Source organism: Aotus nancymaae, unplaced genomic scaffold (assembly GCF_030222135.1).
Source record: "Aotus nancymaae isolate 86718 unplaced genomic scaffold, 86718_ANA_hifiasm-v0.15.2.pri h1tg000036l, whole genome shotgun sequence".
Lineage (NCBI taxonomy): Eukaryota > Metazoa > Chordata > Mammalia > Primates > Aotidae > Aotus > Aotus nancymaae.
Window position 1 is genome coordinate 58,020 of NW_026988450.1, and position 27,467 is coordinate 85,486.

At 45.0% G+C, this 27,467-nt stretch overlaps 1 pseudogene; it reads left to right on the plus strand.

The window, feature by feature from the left end:
* The first annotated feature begins 5,362 nt into the window (after positions 1-5,362).
* Positions 5,363-27,263, plus strand: LOC135278099 (SERPINE1 mRNA-binding protein 1-like; annotated as a pseudogene).
* Positions 27,264-27,467: the final 204 nt, after the last annotated feature.

Here is a 27,467-nt window from a genome sequence, read left to right on the forward strand (position 1 = left end):
CAGAAGCCTCGGCGGCTGCTCCACTAACTTCCGGAGGAGCAAAGGCGCCTCCCGAGAAGATGCAGCCAGTGGAACACGCCCCACAGCCCCGGGAGCGGGGAGCAGCGACGCAGCCAGGAAGCCCTGGGCAGGGCACTGGGCACCAGCAACTGCCACACCAGCCCCCAGGGGGCGCCGCACCAACCTCCAGGGGGCACCCGCACCAGCCCCCAGGGGGCGCCGCACCAACCTCCAGGGGGCACCCGCACCAGCCCCCAGGGGGCGCCGCACCAACCTCCAGGGGGCACCCACACCAGCCCCCAGGGGGCGCCGCACCAACCTCCAGGGGGCACCCACACCAGCCCCCAGGGGGCGCCGCACCAACCTCCAGGGGGCACCCACACCAGCCCCCAGGGGGCGCCGCACCAACCTCCAGGGGGCACCCACACCAGCCCCCAGGGGGCGCCGCACCAACCTCCAGGGGGCACCCACACCAGCCCCCAGGGGGCGCCGCACCAACCTCCAGGGGGCACCCACACCAGCCCCCAGGGGGCGCCGCACCAACCTCCAGGGGGCACCCACACCAGCCCCCAGGGGGCGCCGCACCAACCTCCAGGGGGCACCCACACCAGCCCCCAGGGGGCGCCGCACCAACCTCCAGGGGGCACCCACACCAGCCCCCAGGGGGCGCCGCACCAACCTCCAGGGGGCACCCACACCAGCCCCCAGGGGGCGCCGCACCAACCTCCAGGGGGCACCCACACCAGCCCCCAGGGGGCGCCGCACCAACCTCCAGGGGGCACCCACACCAGCCCCCAGGGGGCGCCGCACCAACCTCCAGGGGGCACCCACACCAGCCCCCAGGGGGCGCCGCACCAACCTCCAGGGGGCACCCACACCAGCCCCCAGGGGGCGCCGCACCAACCTCCAGGGGGCACCCACACCAGCCCCCAGGGGGCGCCGCACCAACCTCCAGGGGGCACCCACACCAGCCCCCAGGGGGCGCCGCACCAACCTCCAGGGGGCACCCACACCAGCCCCCAGGGGGCGCCGCACCAACCTCCAGGGGGCACCCACACCAGCCCCCAGGGGGCGCCGCACCAACCTCCAGGGGGCACCCACACCAGCCCCCAGGGGGCGCCGCACCAACCTCCAGGGGGCACCCACACCAGCCTCCAGGGGGCGCCGCACCAACCTCCAGGGGGCACCCACACCAGCCTCCAGGGGGCACCACACCAACCTCCAGGGGGCACCCACACCAGCCCCCAGGGGGCGCCACACCAACCTCCAGGCGGCACCCACACCAGCCTACCGGGCTGCACCTGCCGGCACCACACTGGGGAGGGAACAGCGCTGTTGGCCCCGCCACACTAACCCGGGTGGCCCAAGCCCCCAGCAGCCGGAGGAAAAGCCCATGTCCATTGCCCCCGGCTGATGTGGAGGAGCAGGATGGCACCCTAGAAAAGTGCAAGAGCTCAGAGCTTGGGCCTCGTGCCAGGAAAGGAACTGACTCAGTGCAAGAGGACAGCTTCCATTCCCTATGACTTCATCTCCTACCTAACATCAGCACTCCCAACTCACTGGCCCCCTCCACTCACCAAATCATCTTTTAAAACTCATCCCTGAATCTTCTGCTCTAGAAGACTGACTTGAGTAATACTAAAACTCGAGGCTGGCACAGTGGCTCACACCTATAATCCCAGCATTTAGGGAGACTGAGGAGAGTGGATCACCTGCTATCAGGAGTTCAAGACTACCCTGACCAACATGGAGAAATCTTGTCTCTACTAAAAATACAAAATTAGCCAGGCGTGGTGGCACATGCTTGTAATCCAGCTACTCAGGAGACTGAGGCAGGAGAATCGCTTGAACCCGGGAGGCAGAGTTTCCAGTAAGCGGAGATCGTGCCATTGCACTCCAGCCTGGGCAACAAAAGTGAAACTCCATCTCGAAAAAAAAACACAAAATACAAAAATTAGCTGGGCATGGTGGTGCCCACCTGTAATCCTAGCTACTCAGGAGGCTGAGGCAGGAGAATCTCTTGAACCCGGGAGGCAGAGGTTGCACTGAGCGGAGATCATGCCGCTGCACACCAGCCTGGGTGACAAAGTACAACTTAAACTCAAAACAAACAAACAAACTCCGGTCTCCCATGTAACTGACTCTGCATGAATTACTCCTCCATTGCAAGTCCTGCATCCTGATGAGTCGGCTCTGTCTAGGCAGCAGGCAAGGTGAACCTGTTGAGCAGTTACAGTAGCGCCCTGTTCTTGCTTTTCTTTCTTCTCCTTTACCCTCCCAGTCCCTCGATTGGCTCCCTGGATCCACTTCCCCAAAGAATCCCCCTGCTCAAAAGGCCTGACCCCAGGTCCTGCTTTTAAGGGTGGTAGGGGGCATCCAGGTTCAGGCCATGAGGCCTCATTCTGGGCTCCCACACCCTAGTGCCGCTGCCCTGGGCATATCCCCATGTCCCTCAGTGCTTTCAGGCCTTTCCCTCCAGCCCACCGTGAGCTCCCTGAGGCAGGAGCTGGGCCTGATTCCCTGCTGTTCCCCCATCACAGGGCTAGCCCCGAGGACATAATCAGTCTATGCTGGGGACTAAGTGATGAATGAATGAAGGAGTGAATATACACTGCATTAATAGCTTTGTCTTTTTCACGAGTCAATTTCTTGGTCTGTTTCTACCCTGAGCTCAGTTTTTTCATTTGTCAAAATGGGCACCTCCTTCTCCTTAGGCTTCAGTTTCTAGGCAAATTTTTTTTTTTTTTTTTTTTTTTTTTTTGAGATAGAGTCTTGTTGTGCCACTCAGGCTGTAGTGCAGTGGCACGATACCAGCAAACTGTAGCCCCAAACTCCTGGACTCAAGCAATCCTCCCACCTCAGCTTCTTGGCTACTTTTTAAATATTTTGTAGCGATGGGGTCTCTATGTTGCTCCGGCTGGTCTTGAACTTCTGGCCTCAAACTATTCTCCTGCCTCAGCCTCTCAAAGTGCTGGGATTACAGATCCGACAGTGGCTGGAGCCACTGCACCCAGCTACTCAAGGCAAATATTGAGCCAACGTACTTGGCCATCCAAGGTTCCACCCTGGGTAGGGGAGCTGTGAGCACTGGCATCGGAGGGAGCACAGCTTCTCGGCTGAACTCTGGGATAGACCCATTTCCCGATGGGCAGAGCATTCCCAAGGCTTCTCACTCACATCTTCTACAACTCCAAGTCTTGGGATGCCTCAGACCCATACTCTACATGGACAAGCCTTCATTGAGCAGCTAGTGTGGGACTGACAGGCCAGGGTGGCCACACAAGAGGAAGGAGACCCAGACTTTGCCTCGAGGAGATCACGTTCAAGCAGGGACAGAATTACTCCAGAGTGTGGCAGACAAAGGGACCAAAGCCTCTGATCTTTCTTTTCTCTTTCTTTTCTTTCTTTCTTTCCTTCTTTCTTTCTTTCTTTCTTTCCTTCCTTCCTTTCTTTCTTTTTCTTCTTTCTTTCTCTTTCTTCTTCTTTCTTTCTTTTTCTCTTTCTTTCTTTCTTTCTTTCTTCTTTCTTTCTCTTTCTTCCTTCCTTCCTTCCTCCTTCCTTCCTTTTTCTTTCTTTTTTTGAAACGGAGTTTCACTCTTGTTGCCTAGGCTGGAGTGCAATGGCCTTAGGTGATCCACCTGCCTAGGCCTCCCAAAGTGATGGGATTATAGGTGTGAGCCACACCTGGCCACCTCCAATTTTCACAGAAGGAGGCACAGAGAGGTTTGGCACCCAACAGAAATGAGTTCAAATATCAGTTTCCCTAGTTCTTGGCTCAAGCTTCTCTGGTGCTTAGTAACTTTCTATGACAGGGAATGAGAGGGGTCTGTGGTGACAAAATCATGCTTCTAGTGCTGGGCAAAGTGACACTCACCTGTAATCTCAGCAACTCAGAAGGCTGAGGTGGGAGGATCACCTGAGGGCCTACCTGGGAAACATAGGGTGACCCCCATCTCAAAAAAAAAAAAAAAAGGCCAGGCATGGTGGCTCATGCCTGTAATCCTAGCACTTTGGGAGCCCAAGGCAGGGGGATCACTGGAGGTCAGGAGTTCGAGACCATCCTGGCCAATTCTAAGATAAAGAATTATGGAGATCAGAGTTCTTATTATGCAGAGGAAGCCTTCAGATACTATGCTGCAGAGAGAATCGATTGCAAATGTTTCCTATCAAACTTAAGGTCTGTGTTGATGTTACTGCTTCAGGGTGTAATGAGGCATGTCCGACCCCCACTTCCCATCATGGCCTGAACCAGTCTCTCAGGTTAAATTTTAAGAGTGCCCTGGCTTAGAAGGAATTCAATTCAGATAATTGGGGAGTCTTAGAATTTTATTTTTGGTTTGCATTCCACACTCAATTTTACTGAAAGCAAAAAAGACATCAAATGATAAGGTCATTGTAACACTGAATAGGTCTAATTTTCATTGCTGGTTTGCTGTGCCCGTGAAATAAGAAAGTAGGTGTGAGATTGTGTTTGGCAGGGCTGGTGTCAGGCCCTGGGCAGTGACCCCCCACCTGGCCTGGAGACGCTGAGCACCCTGTAGAGAGGGCGTAGGAGCGGCTGAACAGAGGTCCTGAGCAGAAGATGGGCTGGGCTCTGTGCCAAGGCACGGACACGGCCTCCTCTGCACTGAAAGTAGCACAGCCCTTGTGTGGGTCTCGGGGGCCGAGGCTGTCTGGTCGCTGGGTCAGCATGCCCTGGATGTGGCTGTTTAGACAGAGAAGACACTGAATGCTGACCACTGGCCTCTCGAACACCCTGGCAGGACACTCCTCCCGGTGCCTTCCAGATCTGGTCTCTTCCTACCTCATAGTTACTGAACCCCTTCCTTTTCTCCAAACTGACGTGCTGCCAAACTCCCAGCCTCTCCCATATCCATCATTCATTTCTCTACATTTCTACTCCTTTGTAGAAAAGTTTGAATTTTCCCCTGAAGGTCTGATAATTTGAGATATAGTAACAGAAAAAAAAATGCAGACAAACTTTATCATGTGCGCATACATGCGCAGAAGTCATATAAAATGGACAGATGGTTGGGGCCTTTATACCATTTTGAGCATACAGAAAGAATGGGGGCTCGGAGCATGGCCAAAAATAAGTATGTTGGCAGGACAGGTTAATGGGAATACATAAAGAGAAGGCATGTCTGGAAGAGGTGTCTGGTTGTATAGTTGAAACCTCACAGGTAGGCAGTCCTCAGAGAAAATAGTACATATAGCTTAAGACCTTAAAGGTGTGAGACTCGCAGTTTGTCTTTTCTGCATCTCTGCAAGTCCCTTAGAGAATGCATCTGCTGCTGACTTCACTTTATCCCGTCTATGCCTGGGTTTCACAGTGCTGCTGCCAGACCACCTGCATGTGAGCATGGCTGACAAGCAGGAAGCCTTGGTAATGTCATCCTTGGCCCAGCCAAGGCCACAGTCTCATGTTCTGGCATCTGCTCCCCACGTCCACCCCTAGGAGTGTGGGCCATGGATGCTGCCCCAACCTGTAATTTCACCCCACCCAGGAAGGCAAAGGTTAGGTGCAGGGACACCAGTGGTCCATGCCATGAAGGGGACTTCTAATGAATTTGCAGTAAAATATTTTATTTTCTAGGTAGAATATGTGACATTCTTAAATTAAACAAATCAATATTCATTTCAAAATATCCTTATTCTTTTTGTCGATTCTGCTATTGATTTGACAGTATTCCAGGTTAAATTTGTTCTCAACGGCTTTGTCAGTAGCCATCATGGGTGGTTCTAGATTAACATAGAAACAGTCCTATTATCTCACCTTGAGGACTAATGCTTTTATTTATTCCTTATTTTTTTTAATGGCTCACGGTTCTGGATGCCTCCTTCCCCAATTTGAGCACCATTGCAGACAAGAAAAAAAGGCTGCTGGACACCTCCTTTCCAGTGGCCCACATGGCTGTAGATGAAGGCATAAGACAGGGGACAGAGTGCAGGGCCTGGCTGGGCGGGGCTAACCCAGGAGGCTGATCCAGGAATGGGGCACCCCATCTAGTTTAAAGATGCACTAACATTAAGACACTAAGGAAGTATCATCTGTTTCATTATTTTTATATTTATTTTTATGAAGACAGTGACTGAAATAATGGGATGTTTCTTGAGCATTTATTGAAAAACTTACTAAATATTTTTCTATTTGAATGTTTTGCAGTTGAGGTCCATGCTTCAGTGAGCCGTGACCTCGTCCCCACACTGCTCTCTAGCCTGAGCAATGAAGCAATATCCCAACTCTAAAAAATAAGGGAAAAAATGCAATGGGAAAGGGTTAATAAAAAGGCCTTGAGGTGGCCAGGTGTGGTGGCTCACACCTGTAATCCCAGCACTTTGGGAGGCCAAGGCAGGCAGATTAAATGAGAACAGGAGTTCAAGACCAGCCTGGCCAACATGGTGAAACCTGATCCCTACTAAAAATACAAAAATTAGCTGGGCATGGTCGTGGGCACCTGTAACCCCAGCTACTCAGGAGGCTGAGGCAGGAGAATCACTTGAACCCAGGAGGCAGAAGTTGCAGTGAGCTGAGATCGCACCACTGCACTCCAGCCTGGGTGACAGAGCAAGACTCAAATCTCAAAATTTAAATACAAACCTTGAGGTAAATCCACTGTTTCCCCTCACCCTTATGACTTATCTTATCTTTATAAAAACTCATTATAAACATTTAATTTTATTTATTTTTGCTTTATTTATTTTTTTTGAGATGGAAATTCGGTCTTGTTGCCCAGGCTGGAGTGCAATGGTGCTATCTTGGCTCACTGCAAACTCCACTTCCCAGGTTCAAGTGATTCTCCTGCCTCAGCTGCCCGAGTAGCTAAAATTACAGGCATGTGCCACCACACCTGGCTAATTTTCTATTTTTAATAGAGACGCGGTTTTTCCATGTTGGTCAGGCTGGTCTCAAACTCCCGACCTCAGGTGATCTGTCCACCCAGACTCCCAAAGTGCTAGGATTACAGGCATGAGCCACCATGCCCGGCCCTGTTAATTTATTTTTATCACTGATCCTCATGTTTGAGCCCCATTACATGCTAGGGAGCATGACATACTCCCCCATTTCCAGCATCTTCCAGGAAACCCACAGAGCCAAGGCTGGTGCCTTCACTGAGTGATGAAGAAATGAGGACGGTTGTCATATTTTCCCTCCGAAAGTGTCTTACATTTACCCTACACATTGGCAATCTCACATGGTCAGGAGCAGCGCTAAGGACTGGATCAACTGGCACCCAGCTCCCCTCTCTGCCCTCCCACCAAGTTTATTTCTGTGACTCTTAGAGCAGCCTCACCCCATGATTTTGTGTTCCTCCAGGAAGATTATTTTAAAATGAGTGATGGTTCATTACTAGTATAAAGAATAGAGTTCTCTCCTGCATGCTGGTGCTGTATCCAGGGCCCAGATTGACGCCCTCTGACCAGAAGCATCTCTGTATCGCTCCTGGATCCTGAGCTGGGCATGGCCTGCCTGAACCAGCATCTTTGTGCCTCCTCCAAAGTCTTCAATGAGAGATTTTTAGCTTGAAGCAAAACATTTCTGCCAGAAAAAACATGAACAGAATGAAAAGAAATGAGAAGTGAATTGACCTAAAAGTTACACTGAAGAAAATTATACCACATCATCAGATCTATTTGCCTAAGGAAAATCAGTTGCTAGTTAAAGATCTGATAACAGAAGTCACTCTCTGAGCTGGACTTGGTCAGAGACACTAGCAGGGTGACTGTACCAGGCCAGGGTAACAGAGAGTGGGCTAGCACCTCACTTTCCCATGGGTCTGGCCCACTGTGTAAGCCTGCCAGCTGCTACAACAGTAATAGTAAGCTTTGTCCTCAGCCTGCAGCCCAGAGATGTGCAGAATCCCTGCATTGGCTGAGACATCTTTGGATCCAGAGAAGCAGCTGGGACCCCAGAGTCCTGCTGCTTACTAGAGTTTGAGGAGTATCTCAGGAGAAACCTGAGAGGACTTCCTGGCCTCTGCTAGAAACAGTACATTGCAGTCACCAACACTGAAGCCAGTGGTGCAATCTCATCTCACTGCAACCTCCACCTCCCAGGTTCAAGCGATTATCCTGCTTCAGCCTTCCAAGTAGCTGGGATTTTACAGGCGCCTGCCACAATGCCAGGCTAATTTTTTGTAATTTTAGTAGAGATGAGGTTTCATCACGTTGGTCAAGCTGGTCTTGAACTCCTGACCTCCTAAAGTAGGCCAGTATCTTAACTGTGTGATAAATACACGGGGTAGTTGTCTTTGTCCTCATAAATTGTCATGGATTTCTCCTGACCTGGATAATAAACCACACATTTGCAATCTCAACCCAGCCACGAGATCAGGGAGACAGGACTAAAAACTCGGGTGCCAGACAGAGGTAGGGCTGCTTTGTTTCTTTTCACAGGGCTTCCTGTGCAGGGACAGTCTTAAAATCTGCCCTGACACATGTTAGATCCCCCACAGCACCTCCTTTATCTCACTGAGGGGGTCTCTAAGGTGACCCCAGAACCCAGGTCAAGTGGAGGCAGCTCCTGGACCCAGGGTGGCCAGGAGACAGACTCAGGGGAGGGGAGCAGGGAGGAAGCCTGAGGCCAGTGAGGTCAGCTCAGCAAAGCAAAGCCATGCAGACACAGGTCATCCCCAGGTGGCTCCAAGACTCTGTCACCACTCAGTCCTCCTCATCTTGCTGGCATCATGTTAAGAGACACTGTTCAGGACAAGTACATATATGTTCTGAGGAGATCTCAGTAAAACTGTGATCTTGTGGGACAATCTGTGATAAGAGGCAGAGGATGGGGAAGGCTGATCACCATGTCTTACAAAGATCCTAAAAACCAGAGCTGCAGGTAGGTCAGCTCAGTGGGAGGGAGAAGACATTCTGGAGCCAATCTTACAGGGGATGGTCTCCAATAACAGAAATATTCATGTGAGCCACGAAATGTACCCAAAGAAAACTTTTGGTTTTGGAAATTCCTAAAGGGACATATGTCGATTTTTTTTTTTTTTTTTTTTTTTTTGTAATGATGCAATCTCACTATGTGGAAGAGGCTGGTCTCAAACTCTTGGCCTCAAGCAATCCTCATGCCTCAGCCTCCCAAAGTATTGGGTATTATAGGCATGAATCACCACACCTGGCACCTAAGAATGTATATTTTTGGAAATTCCTCCCATCTCTGTCTGCAGAAATAAAGTTACAAATACTGGCCATGGCTTGAGATTTTAAATCTGTTCTGAGCATTCTGGAGGTTTTGAATGGGAATTTAGGAGAGTGGGGTCATGGACTATTACCTGAGATCATTTTAAACAGATTTCCCAGGAATAGTTTTATAATAATAAAAGTAAGTCCTTCCCAAATATTAATGTTAACAAAAATCTCATGTGCATCTTGTTAAATACAAAGTATTAGGCACCAACACAAGTTTCTGATTCAGCAGATCGAGGTTGGTGAATTGCATTTTTCACAAGGCACTTGGCCATGCCCTTACTTCAGCAATAAAAATACTAAATTGGTCTCCATGGACAAATTAATGAATGAGCATATGCCTGTTGGTTCTTTTTGAATAAGAAGGGTCTTCCTGGAGCACAGGGGTCTCTGTGACTCACTGTGAGTTTATGTATTCATGGAAGCATCACACTGGGGAGGTGGACACATCCTGGGAGAGACTGGATGAAGCACCTGACAGTGAACCCCTGCACAGAAGACTGCGGCAAGGAGGCACCCCGCTCATGGTGTTGATATTCCCACCCTCTCACCTTCTCTCCTGCCTCTAAGGGCTGAATCATTCTCACTTGTAAAGAGGTTTTAGTTGCACCTGCTCATGGGTTTAAATCACTGTGGAGTTGCTACTACCCATGTGCAGCACACAGTAATGATCAGAGTCACCATCTACTGAGCCCCCGTGATGGAGGTCAACTTTGTTCCCAAGAATGGAGCCAGAAGGGTGACCAGGGATCCCAGAATGGCAGGTATTTGGGCTGCAGATCAGCAAGTGTGGAGCCTGGCCTGGGGTCTGCTGGTACCAGCTGGGGTAGTGACTGATAGAGACTGAGCCAGAACTCAGGCCACAGGTGAGTGTGACCATCCCTCCAGGAGACCCTGAGAGTGATGGCTCCTAGGTCACCACAGACTGAGAATCCACTCCTAAAACCAACAGGAGAGACAGAGTTATGGTCACAGGGATGAGGGTAACCTGGACCCTGCTTGTGTGGTCCCTCCAGGGATGCAGAGTCCCTTCCCCTGACCTGACCCATAAGCAAGGAGCCCAAGGAGGAGCATCATGCAGGCCACGGTGGGGACAGTCACAAGGGCTAGGTGGCCTCAGGGTTCTCCACTGGGGTTTGTTGTCCTCAGGACCTTTTCATGTCTCTCCAGACCCAACAGGGGAAAAAGTTCTTTCTGCAAATCAGCTTCCCTTTCCTTCCTGCGGCACTTTTCACCCTGCTGTCCCTTAAGAGAGACCTTGAGAGAGGCAGATGCTGAGACCTCACAGACCCTGACCACAAAGGGCTGAGATGCTGAGGAATGAGTTTTGATGCCTCTTCCAAGCCTCTCATGACCTCAGTCCAACTTTCCTTCTCTGGCAGACTGGAGGGCTGAAGGAGGAGATGGGTGTTTTCTCCTTCCTGCCACATAATCTTGTTTATGGCAAATCTAACCCCACCCATGGAGCATTTTCTTCCCTTCCCGGTGAAATGATTGCTGCTTTCTTTGTGAGTGAGTAGCAGGGCCTCCTTCCTCCAGCAGAGGGCCTACTGGGACTCCACAGAGTTGTGTCTGGGGTGGGCTCTCTAACTACGTCCCAAGGCAGGGTCTCCCCAACTCAGTCCTGGGCGCTGTCTTCAGTAACCTCAGTGGGTCCCAGGGCTGAGAAAGCCAACACCCAGAGCAGCACTGCCAGGCTGGGGGTGGACTCTCTCCTTCATTAAGAGGACAACAGTGGTAAAAAGGACTTCCACTGGAACTGCAGATTTTGAGGAGAAGATAATAAATTTACCATGATATTATGGGATTTATCCCAAAATCAAAAATAGAAATGGCACTGTGTGTGAACAAGTTAGTGTGAGCATCATGGAGCCCCTTAAAACACCTGATGCAGTGAATCCCTCAGCAGTTCCTCCATTTGTCGATTATAATGAACATACCACTCCAACGCAAGATGTTAACAGTAAGAAAACTGGGTGACCACAGTCTGAGAATTCCTAGAACCTCTGTATGCTCTCTGCTCAATTTCTGTAAGCTTAAAACTGCCTGTAATGCCAGCTACTTGGCAAGCTGAGGTGGGAGAATCGTGTGAACTCAGGAGGCAGAGGCTGCAGTGAGCTGAGATGGAGCCACTGCACTCCAGTCTGGGCGACAAGAGTGAAACTCCATCTCAAAATAAATAAATAATAAAATTTACAAATTAAATAAATAAAATACCACACTGCATCCCAACCACCTTGGACGCATGTTCTCAGGATCTCCTGGCGCTGTGTCACAGACCATTGGTCACTCATATTTGGCTCAGAATAAATTCTTTAAATACTTTACAGAGCTTGACTCTTTTCATGAACAGGAGTAAACTCTTTTTTTTCTTGCCCAAATTCTTATCTAAGGGACCTAAGGAGTCATGCCCTACAAACCATAACATCTAGTTAGGCAGATTTGTATTAATCTGGTACAATGTGACTTACTTTCCAAACTGACTCTGGTATAGCATCACATGACAGAGAGCAGACCCTGAAGGAAATAAAAGTATTTAACCCAAAAATAAATTTTTCTCTATATTTTGAAGTGGCCCTGCACACCATCTTTTGTGGGAACTTTGCACCTGTAGAGAATCTCCATTCATGCTGCCAGGCCTTCCCTTTCTAGGCCTTTCCTAGATTTAAGAGAGCCCGACATATTTTAAGGTCTCAAAAGAGACATTCACCATTTATCCTCTATGAGAGATGCCACCTATGAGGCTTCATCTACATAACAAGAACCTTGGCCCCATAGCCCACTTACCTTAACTCAGGTATTCCTTTCTAGTGACTTCAAGTCTTTAGATAATAGCTTAACTCTCTCAACCAACTGTCCACTAAAGAATACTCTGGCTGGCACGGTGGCTCATGCCTGTAACCCCAGCACTTTGGGAGGCCAAGGTGGGCAGAACACAAGGTCAGGAGTTCAAGACCAGCCTGGTCAACATAGTGAAACCCTGTCTCTACTAAAAATACAAAAAACTAGCTGGGCATGGTGGCAGGCACCTGTAATCCCAGCTACTCAGGAGGCTGAGGCAGGAGAATCACTTGAACTTGGGAGGCAGAGGTTGCAGTGAGCTGAGACTGCACCAATGGACTCCAGCCCAGGTGACAGTGCGAGACTCCATCTAAAAAAAAAAAATTTAAAAATCCTCAAAACCCACCTATGACTTGAAAGCACTGCCCCTCTCCCCCAGTAGATGTTCTGCCTTTTAAAAATGAACCAATGTATACCATCCATGTATTCATGTATGACTTTACATACAATTCCTGACTCCATGAAATGTATAAAGCAAACTGTAACCTCACCATTTTAGGCATGCTTTCTCAGGACCTCTTGAGATTGTGTAACCCCAGGCTGCAGTCACTCACATTGGCTAAGGATAAACCTCTTTAAATGTATTTTGACAGAAATTGCTTTTTTCCTTGAGCTCAGCTACTCAGAGGCATAGATAATCTCTTGCTACCTGCTCTAATAATTTTGGCATGTTTTCCTATCTTTGTAGCTACTCTGTGACAGTATGAAAATCTGTCCTGTAGAAGCCTCAGATTTATCTGTGCTTGGAAGTATCTGCATGAGTTGGGTGAATTCCTCTCCCCTTGAGGTCCCAAGATAACTGGAGGCTCCTGGGCCTGTCAGAAAGTGACATTCTTTATTTACCACAGGTAAGGAACCCTGTACAGGTACTGAATAGATAAATCATATGGCCAGTTTTTCTAAATGGCTTTTTTATTGGCCTTAGATGTCAACTTTGATTGCATAAAGCAATCTGTTCATAGTCAAAACCATGCCATTCCAGTCAAAGCCTTGGTAAAATAACCAATGTCTCTAATTGTGTTCTATTACAAAAGAAAACAGATTTCTATTGCACTTGTGCAAATAACTATATTGCCTTAAGTTAAGAGTACTCACAAACAGTTTCCAAATTCTAAATAAATCAGGTAGACAGAAAGAAATATGCTCCAAATTTTGCTTACAGGACTATACTTTATTCAATTGCTAAAAGCTGTAAATAGCTCAGAAGAAAAACAAGTTTTCTTGACTCTGAAAAACAACAGAAGGAATCAGAAACGTTCAAAGCAAAAAATCACAAAAAGATTACATTTTTATTAGTTTAGTCTATTAACTCTTTATAGCATGGATATTGAACCAGTAGTCTATGAATATATTAGCTTTCTAAAACAATCTTGGAAGTTTTTTCTTCTGTTTTAACAGTACCGTTTTTTAATTTAATTTAATTTTTTCTTTCTTTTTCTTTTTTTGCTGGAGACAGGGTCTCACTTGTGTTGCCCAGGCTCAAGTGCAGTGGTGTAATCTCAGCTCACTGCAACTTCTGCATTCCAGGCTCAAGTGATCCTCCCACCTCATCCTCCTGAGTAGTTGGGACTACAGGCACATGCCACCACACCTGATTAATTTTTGTATTTTTTTGTGGAGACAGGGTTTCCGCACGTTGCCAAGGCTGGTCTGGCACTCCTAAGCTCAAGTGATCTGCCTGCCTTGGCCTTTCAAAATGCTGAGAATCCAGGCATGAGCCACCACACCTGGCTCAATGGCACAATTTTTAAAGCTATCAGAGACCTGCATTTAACAATACTCATCAGAGTCCTATAGCTGATTGTAAACCACCTTTTGAAAAGGATTACAACAAGACAACAATTTTCTGTGGATGACAAAAGTTGTAGGACAGCCACAGTTAAAGATACAATTGATAAGGAAATTTGGTCATTTTTGTGCTACACAATTTAACTTAACAATTATAATTATTACTGCTAATACATACTGAGACATTTCAGAATTATAGAAATTTTGTGTAATTTTGTAACATACTAAAATATATTTATCTGAATATAACTCAAAAAAGTTAAATACCGGCCGGGCGCGGTGGCTCAAGCCTGTAATCCCAGCACTTTGGGAGGCCGAGGCGGGTGGATCACGAGGTCAAGAGATCGAGACCATCCTGGTCAACATGGTGAAACCCCGTCTCTACTAATACAAAAAACTAGCTGGGCATGGTGGCGCGTGCCTGTAATCCCAGCTACTCAGGAGGCTGAGGCAGGAGAATTGCCTGAACCCAGGAGGCGGAGGTTGCGGTGAGCCGAGATCGCGCCATTGCACTCCAGCATGGGTAACGAGCGAAACTCCGTCTCAAAAAAAAAAAAAAAAAAAAAAGTTAAATACCATTTTATATTTGACAGTGCTTCCTGCAAAATTTTAATGTATCAAATAAGATGAATATGTCTTTTTTGGACATTGGAAAACCTAACATCTTAAAGTGATTAATCAGGTCAAAAAAACTTAATTTAGAATTTGATTTTGAAAAGTTTGGCAAATATCAATGGTTCAAAACATTTGATATTATAAAATAAAATCCCAAGTCACTATAAGTCATTTATTTAGCCAAAATGATAACACAAAGATTTCAAAAAGACAAAAACCTTTACTTACTGATAGAGGAGAGACTCAGTTTTCCTAGCAACAGGATACAATAAAGATAGCATGAACCTATCTGAATCTGTCCTGTTTCACTTCATTTTTTTGGTAGTTCATTTAAAAGGCAAAATAACTTTTATTGTCGCTCAGTATATATATATATTTTGAGACGGAGTCTCTATCTGTCACCCAGGTTGGAGTGCAGTGGCATGATTTTGGTTCACTGTAACCTCCACCACCCAGGTTCAAGCAATTCTCCTGCCTCAGCCTCCTGAGTAGCTGGGATTGCAGGTGACTACCACCATGCCAATCTAATTTTTTTGTGTTTTTAGTAGAGATGGGGTTTTACCATGTTGGCCAGGCTGGTCTCGACCTCCTGACCTCAGGTGATCCACCTGCCCCCACCTCCCAAAGTGCTGGGATTACAGGCATGAGCCACTGCACCCAGCCATCTCTTAGTATTATATAGCAATCTTGTTCAGAAGAGAAAATCAAATTCCACCTTTGCATTAGTGCCTCATTAATGCTAAAACTAATTTTAAATAAAATCTTTTTTTATTGCATTTTGGGTTTTGCGGTACATGTGAAGAACATGTAAGATGGTTGTGTAGGTACACACATGGCAGACAAATCTGATTTTAATTGGTTTGACCATATGCTGAGATTTCCATAAACAGCTCTTTATAATTTTATGTTAATGAGCAAATTAATGTTCAAAATAACCCCATTATTCTGACATATGGGCTCAGATTCTGGCCCTAAATCAGTGCACTTTTATTTTAACATCCAATTTATGAGAAAACTACGTAATACCCTTTTAATTTTAGTCAAGTTGCTGACACATAGAATTCTTTACAAAGTTAAATTTTCACAAATCTTCTACAACTGACTTAAACCTTCAGTTTATCCTATTTTTAACTTAAAATGATTCTTAAACCATCTAAATTAGGCAAAATTATTTTTAAAACCACATTATGATGCCTTTTTACCAAGATCACATAATTTTTATTTTTTGTGTGTGAGCAATTGTAATTATATATCAAGTGAAAAGCCTAGGATACAGCACAGAACTGCAGATAGCCTGATGCTTTCCAGCATAGCCATGGGGCATGGCTAATTCCAAACATCCCCAGGCCTTATCTACAACCTAATGACTCTTAAGCAGGCCAGTGGAACAATTATCAAAAGTCATAGAAAGCCAGGTGTGGTGGTTCACACCTGTAATCTCAGCACTTTGAAAGGCTGAGGCAGGCAGATCACCTGAGATGAGGAGGTTGAGACCAGCCTGGCCAACATGGTGAAACCCTGTCTCTATTAAAAATACAAAAATTAGCCAGGCATGGTGGTGGGTGCCTGTAATCGCAGCTACTGGAGAGGCTGAGGCAGGAGAATTGCTTGAACCCAGGAGGGGGAGGTTGCAGTGAGCAGAGATCATGCCACTGCACTCCAGCCTGGGTGACAGGAGCAAAACTTCATCTCAAAAAAATAAAAAGTCATAAAAACAGTTTCTGACCTTCAAGCATTTAGCAAACCCAATATGTGCCTAATTTAGACCAAATATCCAAATTTTGAAGATATTTTCATATTTTACCAGCAATTTAAAATGTCTTTTCTTAAAAAAGCTTATGAATCATGTGAACTAAAAGGCATTTTTAAAAAACTCTTTCTGACAAAATATTTGATTTAAGTGCTTTTTTAAAGCCAATTAATTACAGCTCTTTTATATGTTTTGGTAGTGAAACATTACACACACCACACATATAAATTCACAAACAGACAGATGTAGACCTGGTAGGGTGATAACGCTTTCTATTTGCCGATTTTTAAGTTTTCCTTTTTAATTTTAAACCAAGTCTCCCTTTCCCTAAACAATTGATTACTTGCTCCCTTTCCCTAAACAATTGTCAGCCAGGTAGTTCAAATTTACATCTTTAAAGGAATAATTTTTGGTGAAAAAATGGTGTCACTGAAAGTTTAATCAAGACGGCTAGGAAAAGCAGATATACTTACATGTGGAGATCTTCTTATAATACGTAAATTTCTTAATTGGTTATTGACTTTAGTGTGAAGTGTTTTCAGGAACAAAGTAAAGAAAGTATGCAGCTTTTAGGGCCTAATAGATGGGTACAGCTGGAAGGCAAAATAGATCCCCACAAGTAAAAAAAAAATCCCATTTTTATACCTTATCTTGAGTCCTCCCAAAAAAGGAAACACCATGGGATGAGACTGTAAATGCTTCTACTGTACATTTTATTGCAACAGCATTTCCCCAAGGCTGGTGAGCAACTCAAAACCAATCAACCCAGTCAGTAATTAGCTCACCCCCCATGGGAATCTCACCTCTCAGTGTGATTGGGAATGCTTCCATACCTTCCAGGTGGAAGGTATTCCTTTCTTATATAAACATGCAAAGAGCAGAGCATTCCACCCTCATAACTGGTACTAGCCACCCCCAAAGGTATATTTTCTAGATATCGATTATATACTAAGGCTAAAATTTTTTCATAAGGTAATTTGTGATACCCCTAAAAGGCAAAACGTCATATAACACAATACAAAATAGATCAAAGACTTAGATTTTGAGAAGGATCTAGCTGCTTACAATTTCTGAGTTTCCATGAGGAAAACAGAGGTTTTTTTCTCCAAATAGGGTCTGTGGTTCCGCCTATGTTTTTCTCAAAGAATCCCAGACTCTCAGAAATTACGTAAGATCCTTTCATATAGACATTAGGGTGGCAAGAAAAGAGACTGGAGAAATCATATAGTAAACTTAGAAGAAACACCCAAAGAAACCCACTTTTTCTTCAAAGAACCCAAGATCCCAAAATAGAAAAAGCATATAGCCTTTTAAATATACGTAGCTTGGCGGCCGGGTGCGGTGGCTCAAGCCTGTAATCCCAGCACTTTGGGAGGCTGATCATGAGGTCAAGAGATCGAGACCATCCTGGCCAACATGGTGAAACCCCATCTCTACTGAAAATACAAAAAAATTAGCTGGGTGTGGTGGCACGCGCCTGTAGTCCCAGCTACTCGGGAGGCTGAGGCAGGAGAATTACTTGAACCCAGGAGGTGGAGGTTGCGGTGAGCTGAGATTGTGCCACTGCACTCCAGCCTGGTGCCTGGTGACAGAGTGAGACTCTGTCTCAAAAAAATAAAAAATAAATAAATAAATAAATATACATAGCTTGGATCTTCATTTTTAATTAAGCTGACTTTTAACCATAGAGCTTTTTTAAAAAATTATTTTAAATATCTTAATGCCAGACTCTATCCAGGACAGAGCTAAAACCTCTAGCTTTTAAACCTTTTTCTTCCTGCAAAGGTATTTTCTCAAATGAAACCGATAAACCTTAACTAAGGTTACAACTTAATCATGGACACATAAGTTTCCTCCAAAGAGATGGTGAGTGATTTTTATAGTATCTAGAATCATCCCTATAGTAGCTCAAAGAAAATTGCAGTCAGGAAATCAGACTTGGTTAATCAAGCTAATTGGTTTTGTGTTGCCCAGCATCCTTGAGGGAATGCCCTTGCAATAAGCTGGCCATGGGAGGAAAAAGAATAAATAAATGGCAGAAGTCCCACAAGTATCAAACCAGAAATAACTCATTCCCTAAGCCAGGAAGTGAACTCTAGCCACCACCATGGAAGATCAAAGCCTTAGATACTCAGTTACAGCAGGAAGTGAGCACCATATTGTTTTCCCAGGAGGAATCTAGAGTAGTCATTTTTGAGCGTGCAAAAGATGTAACTTTTCAAGGGGAAAGGAACAGATATAAATATGAGAAGTCTTAAAAGGAAATAGATTTTATAACTAAAAGTCAGTATTTCTTGCAATTTTACTGAAAGCAAACCTATACTTACAAGAAACAACTTTTTAAATATAGGGAACCAACATTTACATAGACAATTATAAATAAACTTTCTTTTGGTTATGGTTAATTTATTTACAAAATTGTTAATAAATTTCCTTCTATGAACCTTATCATGACTTACACAGACCATCTATAACGTGTGGACTTTGCTCTATAGTTCCCTCTTTCCTAAATAATCAATCATTCTACTCTAGGACAAGAACATACTATGTAAGATTCTTTCTCACATAAAATTTCTTTTCTTTATTACCCAAAATACATCTTCATATTTATAACTGTCTTCACATCATCTTCTTAAATCCACATTTAAAACCCCCACTTTAAATAAGTTTGAATTGGTCAAATTTTTTTTCAATAAGAGGATATCTTCTTTGGCACATTTTATTTACAGAATTGCATATGAATTTCACTAAATTTTAGTGAACGTAAGTCACATGAACTTGAAAAATGCTTAGATTTATTTATTGAACTTACGAGTGCTCTTTTATTAATAAGCCAGTTTGGCACTCCATACACACAATATATAATATGATAAATGTACATACACATAAACACATCTAGACATGTATACACATACATCAACAAAGATGTGCCATTGTCTAACATGGATCTCTACTAGACGCAAAAGTTTTCTCAGTGTAGCAAGAGCCCAGTTATTTTCCCCTGCAAATTCTCATCTCCTGTACCAAAGTGTTTAAGTGACATTAAGCAAAGAAAATACTTTTGAGAAAGTGGTAACTTTAGAGTACAATATAAAAGGAAAGACCATGATTCCCCTAGGATAGGACTCTCTGCCACAATCCTAGGAGGAATGTCAATGCTCAACACCCCAAAGCATCCAGGGGGTGGCCAACAGTACCAAATGCTAAAAAAAGAATACTGAGAACCCAGGTATCAGCCAACGAGAGTCTTCACCCAAAATACTGAAAAACCCCACAGCATCCAGAGGGTGTTTAACAGTGAACCCCAATGCCTTTGCCTTCTCCCCTTCAGAACCTGAGACTGCCTACATGACCAGCAGCAGCAAGGCAGTTTATTATATTCAAGTCAGTTTCCAGACAGGCTGCAAAACTTAACACATCTCCAAAAAAAAAAAAAAAGAGGAAAAATAATTGTTTTTACAATCGCATTAATTTTCCCCTATCATAAAAAAGCTCACTTCACACAGAAGGATTTTTCTTGAATGATGAATAGTTCAAATACAATACATCCCTCTATGGAGAAAACAACTTTAGTGTTTACAATCTGTAAAGATGGTCTATCGATATAATTAATAATCAGTATTGTTGATTAATGAACTGAGGATACAGAGAAAAGACAAACGGAATGAGATGTGGTTAGGTTAAGCAGTCAAACTACACAAATGTTTAGGACCAGAGTTAAAAAAGAAAAAGCAGGGGGTGGGGACTGGGTACAGAAAGGCTGGAATGTAGGGAAGGCAGGAGACCAAACATATTTTGGACCACAAAATAAAGTGACCCTAGAATCCCAGAGTCAGCACAACGGGCGATCTCTCAAAATGACAAAGACCAAAAAAAAAAAAAAAAAAAAATCAAAAAATCAAGGATTGGGAGGCCGAGGCGGGTGGATCACGAGGTCGAGAGATCGAGACCATCCTGGTCAACATGGTGAAACCCCGTCTCTATTAATACAAAAAAATTAGCTGGGCACGGTGGCGCGTGCCTGTAATCCCAGCTACTCAGGAGGCTGAGGCAGGAGAATTGCCTGAACCCAGGAGGCGGAGGTTGCGGTGAGCCGAGATCGCGCCATTGCACTCCAGCCTGGGTAACAAGAGCGAGACTCCGTCTCAAAAAAAAAAAAAAAAAAAAAAAAATCAAGGAACGTGCCCTGCCTTAGATAGAGTAGAGACAACTGCCCAAATGGCCAAACCACAGACTACAAATGCAAAAATGGAATAAACACACACATGCATTTCAGCTCTAAAAGCAGAAAAGTAAAACAACTGATCGGGGTGAAGAGAAGGGGCAACCAGGTGGGTTACAAAAGATGTGGCCAGCCAGGCAGGCTCCTGTCCAGGGCACCAGACAATGGGAGACTGCAGTCAGGCTGCCCCAGCAGAGGTCTCGTGGCCACTTCTCCAACTTTACAAAATAAAGAATATATGAAAGAACAGAGAAGCCAAAATTGAAGGGGGAAGAAAGGTAGGGAATTGAATCAGGACAGAGGAGACTCACCCAGCTGTCAGGTCCAAATGGTGCTGATCAGTCTTAATTTGAGGTCCAGAGAGGTCTCCATCATCCCTTAATAATCACCAGAAAAGATATTACAGGGTGAATCCCAAATTTGAGGCACAGCCTGGGAGGCCACATGGTGGGTTCTTGGCTTCACACAGGAAGGAATTCAAAAGTGAGCAGACAGAGTAAAGTGAAAGCAGAGGCTTATTAAGAAAGCAAAGTCATAACAGGGCGGCTGCTTCATAGGCAGAGTAGCCTCAAGCACTGATAGTTGGCTATTTTATGGTCATTTCTTGATCATATGGTAAATAAGGGGTGGATTATTCATGAATTTTCCTGGAATTCCCAGGAAATTCCAGGGGTGGGGAATTCCCAGAACTGAGGGTTCTTTCCACTTCCAGACCAAATGGCGTAGCTTCCAGGCATTGCCATGACATTTGTAAACTGTCATGGTGCTAGTGGGAGTGTCTCTTAGCATACTAATATATTATACTTAGTGTATAATGAACAGTAAGGACGACCAGAGGTCACTTCCATCACCATCTTTGTTTTGGAAGATTATGGCCAGCTTCTTTACCTGTTTTACCAGTGAGGTCTTTGTGACCTGTATCAGGAGAAACCAGTCTGGCTGAACTCCTTTTCACGGTGAGTTCTAAGATGTCAGAGTGTCATTTCAAAGCCCCAGGCCAGTGTTTCCGTGAGGCTAGTGGTGGATGACCCCAAGTAGGTCTGAGCTGAGACCTGCTCCACTTCCCACTTCCCCAAAATTTGCAAGTCACGCGATAGTGCCTAGAATCCTACTCTGTTTGGAAAATAAACAAATAAATAGAAGTAAAAACAAAAAGCAAAAGCTGCAAAGGAAAGTCAGAACCCCAAGCTGAGCCATTTCCTGATTCTCCCAATAGACAGGATCTCATTCTGTCTCTCCCTGCTTTGATTGTTCAAACTGACATAGTGATGCCCTCTCAAGGAGATTAAAAGAGGACAGAATATGGGAGTCCCCAGGGGAGGTATCCAGGCACCTCCTTCTCCAGGGGTCTCTGTGGACTCTTTGCAGTGGGATGCCTGGAGCTGTGGGGCTCTCTGTCTCCAGGACCTGGAAGGAACAAGAGCTGCTGACACCTTCTGGTTGCCTCAGGCCTGGGGCTGACTTTTCTTGCCATGCAACTTTCTGAAGCCCTTTTCTCACCTGTCAGAAGGGACATAGCATCTTCCTTGGCATTGCCTTTGCCCCACTTGACCTGTCCAAGACTGCATGGCCTGGAAAGCCTGGCTTCAGCAGGCTGAGCAGAGGGATGCTCAGGGTGGGTGGGCAGGTGGTGGCCCTGGGAATGTCAGTGCTGCACAGAAACAACTCTCTTGGTTTGCTGGGGTCAGGGCAGGTTGGGGAGGAAGATATAGAACAGTCATCAAGGTCCTCTCTCACTCTCTAAGGCCCTCCCCAATCCCCACATCTTTCAGATTTTGCTCTTAGCCTTGGAACTCAGCCAACAGACACAGAAGAACGGGGCTTTCATGTCACTCCCATGAGAATCATTTAGCCCGTGGGGGCCCTGAACTCTTTCCTGTGTTTATTTACTTTGCATTGGATTTCCCCCCAAGCATTTCATTTTGTGGTTATTATAAGAAATATACATCCTCATTCCTAAAATATAAAAAATTTAGTTATCAAATAGAATAAATTTTTTCCAATAAGCCCACTTCTCTCACCACTTTTATCATGTTAATATGTAGCTTCATAGAACATTTATTTCATATAAATTATCACCTTTTAAAGTGTATACTAAATTACAATTATCATGATGTAGGATTTTTTTCTTTGCTTCTTAGTGGGTAGAGATAAAGACATGAAAGACTGAAATGATCAGATGGAGATGGGATCTTCATCCCTGTTAATGGAAAAAACAAACTCTGTAAAATATTTTAAAGAGGTTTATCTTGAGCCAGGGTGAGTGACCACGGCCCAAGGTATAGTCTCAAGAGATCCTGAGAAAATGTGCCCAAGGCAATTGGGTTACAGTTTGACTTTATACATTTCAGGGTGACAGGACTGTAGGTAATATCATAAAAGAAAATGTGGAAAGTGGCCATTGGTTCAACCTGAAAAGGTGAGAAATCTTGAAGTGGGAGGGCCTACAGGGTGGATTTAAAGATTTTTCTCATTGGCAGTTGGTTGAAAGACTTAAGCTTCCTCTGAAGACTTGAAGTCAGTAGGAAGGAATGCTTGCGTTAAAATAAGGGGGTTGTGGGGTCTAGGTTATTGTTACACAGGTGAAGTCTCAGAGGGAGCAGCCTGAGAGAATAGATGGTGAATGTCTTTTTTGAGATCTTAGAGGTGTCAGGGTCTCAGTTAATCTCACCTAGATTTGGGAAAGGCCTAGAGAGGGAGGCCTGGCTTTATGAATGGAGATTCTCTACAGATGAAAATTTCTCCCACAAAAGACAGCTTTGCTTAGCCATTTCAAAATACATTAAAGAAGTTGGGCATGCGTGCGGTGGCTCACATCTGTAATCCCAGCACTTTGGGAGGCCATGGCAGGCAGATCACTTGAGGTCAAGAGTTTGAGACCAGCCTAGCCAACATGGCAAAACCCTGTCTCTACTAAAAATACAAAAATTAGCCAGGTGTCATGGCATGTGCCTGTAATCCCAGCTATTCAGAAGGCTGAGGCAGGAGAATCACTTGAAACTGGAAGGCGGAGGTTGCAGTGAGCCAAGATTGCACCATTGCGCTCCAGCCTGGGCAACAGAGTGAGATTCTGTCTCAAAAAAAAAAGGAGAAGAAGAAAATGAAACAATAATAATCATTCATGAGACAGGGTCTCTCTGTTGCCCAAGCTGGTCTCAAACTCCTGGACTCAAGGCATCCTCCCACCTTGGCCTCCCAAAGGGATGGAATTACAGGCATCAGCCATTACATCGGGCCCTAAACTATTACTAATAAAAGAAAAAATATTAATAATTAAAGGTTTTATTAAGCAGAAGGCAATGAAATTGAAAGAAGAAAATCAACAAAAATAAAACCTGGTTCTTTGAAAAAAAGAGCTCAATACATTGATAAGCCTCTAGTTGGGCTAAGACAAAAAGAGAAAAGACACTAATTATTAATATCAGGAATAAAAGAGGGAGCCAGGTGCAGTGGCTCATGCCTGTAATCCCAGCACTTTGGGAGGCTGAGGTGGGTGGATCACTTGAGGTTTGGAGTTCGAGACCAGCTTGGCCAACATGGAGAATCCCCATCTCTATTAAAAATACAAAAATTAGCCAGGCATGGTGACATGTGCCTGTAATCCCAGCTACTCAGGAGGCTGAGACATGAGAATTGCTTGAGCCTTGGAGTCAGAGGTTGCAGTGAGCCGAAATCACACCACTGCACTCCAGCCTGGGTGGCAGAGTGAGACTCCCTCAAGAAAGAAGAGAGAAAGAGAAAGGGGGCCATTACTATAGCTCCCATGGACATTGAAAGGATAATAAAGGAATACTATCAATATCTCTATGCCCACTAATTTGATAACCTAGTGAAAATGGACAAATTCATTGAAAGACACAATATGCCACAAATCACCCAAGAAGAAATATACAATTTGAATAGGCCTATATCTATTAACAAAATCAGATCAATACTTAAACTTTCCAACACAGAAAGAACCAATCCCAGATGTGTTCACAGATGATATCTATCGAACATAAAGAAAAAATTATATAAATTCTCCACAACTCTTTCAGATGATAGAAGAGGGAATACTTCCTAACTCATTCTATGAGGCTGGTATTATCTTAATGCCAAGGCAAGAAAAGGACCTTACAAGGAAAAACTAAAGACTAATATCTCTAATGAACATAGATATAAAACCTCAACAAAATTTAGCAAATCAAATCCAACTATGTATAAAAATAATTATATACCACAATCAAGTGGGATTTATCCCAGGTATGCGAGGCTGGCTCATTATTTGAAAATCAATTAACATAACCCATCACATCAACAAGCTAAAGAAGAAAAATAACATCATATCAACAAATGCAGAAACAGCATTTGACAAAATTCAGCACTTAATCATGATCAAAAGTCCCACTAAACTAGGAATGGGGAGAAACTTCCTCAGACTGCTAAAGAATAACAACAACAGCAACACCAACAACAAAATCCTACAGCTAACATTATACTTAATGATGAGAAAGTAGAAACATTCCCACTAAGATCAGGAACATAGCAAGTATGTACCCTCTCACCACTGCCTTTCAATCACATACTGGCAGTTTTAGCTAATGCAACAAGCTAAGAAAAGGAAATAAAAGATATGCTGATTAGGAAGAAAAAAACTCTTTATTCACAGATAACATGGTTGTCTAGGTAGAACAACCAAAAAAATGACAAAAACATTTCTGAAATAATAAGCACTTATAACATGGTTGCAGGATAAAAGGTTAATGTACAAAATTCAATTACTTTCATATATGCCAGCAATGAACAAGTCAAATTTGAAATTAAAAACACAATAATGGCCAGGCATGATGGTTTACACCTGTAATCTCAGCACTTCTGGAGACTGAGGTGGGGGAATCGCTTGAACCCAGCAGTTCAAGACTAGTTTGAACAACATGACAAAACCCCATCTCTCCAAAAACATAAAAAGTTAGACACATCTGGTGGCATGCACCTGCAGTCCCAGGTACTTGGAGGCTGAGGTAAGGAGGATCACTTGAGCTTGGGAGAGTGAAGCTGCAGAGCCATGACTGCACCACATAGATTCAATAAAATTCCAATGAAAATCTTAACAAGTTACTTTGTCAATATTGACAGACTGATTCTATAGTTTATACTGAATGCCAAAAGACCCGGAATAGCCAATACAATATTGATGAGAAAAACTCTGGGGGACTGACATTACCAGACTCTGAGTCTTACTATAATAACCCTTTCATAATCAAGATGATGCGGTAGTGGCAAAAGAATAGACAAATAGATTAAAGGGACAGAAAGCAAGCTCAGAAATAGATCCACCTATATATATAGTCAACTGACCTTTCACAAAGAAGCAAAGGCAATACAATGTAGCAAGTTGGTCTTTTTGACAAATGATGGTGAGACAATTGGATATCCACCTGCCAAAGAAAAGTGAATAGACATAGACCTTATTCATTTCATAGGAATTAACTCAAAACGCATGATGGACGTAAATCTAAAAGCCAGAAGTAGAAGGCTCCTAGAATAGTCTCGGCCCGGCCATCTTGTGGGAAGAGCTGAAGCAGGAGCTCTTGGCTCGGCGAGGCCGCTGCAATCCGCGGAGCAACGCGCCGCGGAGCCACCATCGTGCCAGGGCACCCACAGGAGGGCTTCGGCGGCGAGGTCACCAACCGAGTCGACCAGTGATTTGACGACGAATCGGACCCCTTCGAGGTGTGGAAGGCAGCGGAGAACAAGAAAAAAGAAGCCGGCAGGGGCGGCGCTGGGGCCCTGGGGCGCAGACCAGCTCCGAGGCGGCGGGCGAGCGGCTGCGCGAGGGGCCCCGGAAAGACCCCGCTGCCCCCAGCGCCGGCGCGGCGACAGGGACAGGAGACGCGGCCGCGCGCGGCGCTTAAGGAAGAAGGAATAAGACGAGCTGGAAGAAGACCTGATCGACAACTTCAGGGTGAAGGGAAAGTAATCGATAGGAGACCAGAAAGGCGACCACGTCGTGAACGAAGATGTGAAAAGCCACTTGAAGAAAAGGGTGAAGGGGGCGCGTTTTCAGTTGACAGACCGATTATTGGCCGACCTATTCGAGGTCGCGGTGGTCTTGGGAGAGGTCGAGGGGGCCGTGGACGTGGAATGGGCCGAGGAGATGGATTTGGTTCTCGTGGCAAACGTGAATTTGATAGGCATAGTGGAAGTGATAGATCTTCTTTTTCACATTACAGTGGCCTGAAGCACGAGGACTAACGTGGAGGTAGCGGATCTCACGACTGCGGAACTGTCCAAGGCGAAGTCACTGACTTGGATCAATCAAATGTGACTGAGGAAACACCTGAAGGTGAAGAACGTCGTCCAGTGGCAGACACTGAAAATAAGCAGAATGAAGTTGAAGAGGTAAAAGAGGAGGGTCCAAAAGAGATGACCTTGGATGAGTGGAAGGCTATTCAAAACAAGGACCGGGCAAAAGTAGAGTTTAATATCCGAAAACCAGATGAAGGTGCAGATGGGCAGTGGAAGAAGGGATTCGTTCTTCACAACTCAAAGAGTGAAGAGGCTCATGCTGAAGATTCGGTTATGGACCATCATTTCCGGAAGCCAGCAAATGATACAACGTCTCAGCTAGAGATCAATTTTGGAGACCTTGGCCGCCCAGGACGTGGCGGCAGGGGGGGACGAGGTGGACGTGGGCATGGTGGGCGCCCAAACTGTGGCAGCAGGACTGACAAGTCAAGCGCTTCTGCTCCTGATGTGGATGACCCAGAGGCATTCCCAGCTCTGGCTTAACTGGACGCCATAAGACAACCCTGGTTCCTTTGTGAACCCTTCTGTTCAAAGCTTTTGCATGCTTAAGGATTCCAAATGACTCAGAAATTTAAAAAAAAAAAACACTGTCATTCATACCATTCAGACCTAAAGACTGAATTTTATCTGTTTTAAAAATGAACTTCTCTCGCTACACAGAAGTAACAAATATGGTAGTCAGTTTTGTATTTAGAAATGTATTGGTAGCAGGGATGTTTTTTCATAATTTTCAGAGATTATGCATTCTTCATGAATACTTCTGTATTG